Raw genomic sequence first — 2,831 nt, 5'->3', positions numbered from 1 at the left:
GACGTTATTCCTCCTATCTTGCGATTGATCGCGGCACAGTTTATCATCCATATTCCCAACACAGTGAATGGTGCTCACTTCCTGGAAACTAATCGATGATTTTCATTCATAAACCCAGCAAATGAGAGTGGTTTATGAGGGTAGTCTCCCTGCCCACCAACACACAACCCTCTTTAAAGTATGGAAGACAAATGGTTTTAACGTTTGCCCACTTTGCTGCATGAAGCTCTGCATTGAACTGAGACTTTTCCTCCTTTAATTCTCCCCTTGATATCTTCATGTTTCCATAATTTTCTCCTTTCTCAAACGTCTTCGCTGTGTCGTACTTCAAATGTTCCGTCTTTAAAGGGAAATGTGGAAAGATGAATTGCCGCCAATGCTCAGCAAGCCAGTGGGCGGTTTTCATCGGCTTTCTGAATGAGAAAAAAAGACAATTCTAAAGCTGTGCACTAATCTGGTCAGCGTGAAGTGAAATCAACATGGTCGTAATTCCATCACAATGCTCTTTGGGGATTTTCTACTGTACGGGACTTTTCAGATATTACGACAATCCCAACAAGTGTTGAGAATTTTTCAGTTGGCCAACGACACCGTGAGAAATGGGATGTGCCAACCAACGGTGAGTGTGCGCTGAATTCCGCAGCCGCGGCGCCACAACCGCTGTGAGGACAAAATCAAAGCGCAGCGTTCATGACCCCAACGTGAGTTGAACTCGCCGACGTCTCCAGGAAAGTGCCGCTGCTCATGCAACACAAGGTCGGGGCACCGAAGCAGTGGATCAGCTGAACGAAGAACGACCTGCAAGTGGGTATCTCTTTAGTTATTTTCAACACTGAAAGTCAGAAAACTGCAATGGGGAAGATTCTGTTCCTGGACAGAAATGTAAATAACTTTGCACGTATCCCATGTGATCAATTTACTGACTTTCTTCACGAGGTTTCCGTACATTCTGCTGACATGCTGAGTTTTGCAAAAATGTTTCCGTTTTGAATACGTGAGTATTTTATGGCGGGATTAGATCTGACAGATACGGTGCTGGTGCCACATGCACAACTTTCTGTTCCTCTTTCAGAAGCTGACTCACATAACGAAATGTGTAACCAGAAATAAGATGTTCCTGTTGCTACAGGTCATTGAATTATCCACCATATAATGCCCCTGGTTTGAAAGTGAGTGCTTGAATGTGGAAGAAATTGATTGGAATGTGGAAAATAACATGGGATCATTGAAAGCTCAATGTGATTGTACATCTGATGGTCACTGAAAACTCAGTCGGCCGAGTGGTCTATCTACATGTTACATGACTCGACAACTACCAAAGAAGCCCCAATAACTCACGCGTCGCCCCTCCTATCGCAATCCATGTCGTCGACAAATGTACGCGACATATGTCTCAGTAACGTGTTTATGTTAACTTCGCTGCCGCGGTGAGGGGAGTGAAGAGTTTGTCGGAGACTGGCGACGCGCGAATCTGTGGACAGAAATCTCAGAGACACCGCTGAGTTATCCACAAGGTGTGGACGGTCATCCTGGGGAGACTGGTGGAAGCCAAAGTGACAGAGATGTTGTATTTATTGCGTTATTTATACAACACAAACCACATTCCCCGACTGAAAGAGAGGGATGATGGGTAAGACTTTGTGATTGTTGTTGGCACAGAAGAGATTGTAATTCACGGGGATACAACAGCCCCTGTCAGTGTTCAGCAGCGCGGCAAAGGAGATGAAGTGTTGGAGGCTTCCTGTGGTTTCTGTGGTGTAGTGGTTATCACGTTCGCCTTACGCGCGAAAGGTCCCCAGTTCAATCCTGGGTGGAAACACTTTTGTTCTGGGCTCCAGCGTTTGCGAAACACGTGACACTGAGTCTTCAAAGCACATGTGAGGAGAGACAGAATGCATACACACACTTGAGGTCCGTAAAGCGTTCGGGACAGGACTTGATCCTGCAAACTTGTCATGACGTCACATCAAACACCGAAGTCAGACGACTTCTCCATTCGGCCACACAGCCCATTGAGGAACCTAGAAAAAAGCCTCATCAGGAATGATGCTGGGGCATGGGCCCTGCGAGAAAGTGAGAAGACGGGATACATTTTTCTAATGCACCCAGAATTGCGCGGTTTGAAGTGTCTCGACAAGTAGAATAAGTTCGCCTCGGAACGAATAAAATTCGCAGATGTTGCTCAAAAGTTCAAAGGATCACGTGGCGCGCCTCTTCCCTTCCATATGACAGACAAAATGCGGTCATGTTGGCTCGGTGAGATACCTGGAGTGAGCTGTTTCAGGGTCGAAGCTAATTGTAAATGGAGCGGAATACTTGAGGCAGACTTCATCTTCCTTTCTCTCTGGGCCAACTGAAGCACCACACTGTTTCCCTCATTTACATCACCTGTGTGACGACGATGATGTACTTAGGGCCCAGGTTCCCAACACGACGAGAAAGAACGTATTGCATGTGGCCAAGGCTCCATACTTAGCTCATTGTCACGCCCCATTCACGTATTCTGAATTTAAAATCCTGTTTCCAATCGCCCACTGTTGCACTTTCACCAGAAGAGAGATAGTATTGGTATTGTTTATTATTGTCACTTGTACAGAGGTACAGTGAAAAAACTTGTCTTGCATACCGATCGTACAGGTCAATTCATTACACAGTGCAGTTACATTGGGTTTGTACAGAGTGCATTGATGTAGTACAGGTAAAAACAATAACAGTACAGAGTAAAGTGTCACAGCTGCAGAGAAAGTGCAGTGCAATAAGGTGCAAGGTCACAACAAGGTTGATCGTGAGATCAGAGTCCATCTTGTCGTATAAGGGAACCGTTCAATACT

General features: G+C 45.7%; 1 non-coding gene across 1 annotated transcript; it reads left to right on the top strand.

The window, feature by feature from the left end:
- Positions 1–1,746: 1,746 nt before the first annotated feature.
- trnav-uac (transfer RNA valine (anticodon UAC)) lies at positions 1,747–1,819 on the top strand. The gene has a single exon. It is a non-coding gene; the product is annotated as a tRNA-Val (tRNA).
- The last annotated feature ends 1,012 nt before the right edge of the window (positions 1,820–2,831 follow it).

The sequence above is a fragment of the Pristis pectinata genome, chromosome 14 (assembly GCF_009764475.1).
Source record: "Pristis pectinata isolate sPriPec2 chromosome 14, sPriPec2.1.pri, whole genome shotgun sequence".
NCBI classification, from domain to species: domain Eukaryota; kingdom Metazoa; phylum Chordata; class Chondrichthyes; order Rhinopristiformes; family Pristidae; genus Pristis; species Pristis pectinata.
This window is presented reverse-complemented; position numbering and strand designations above follow the sequence as displayed.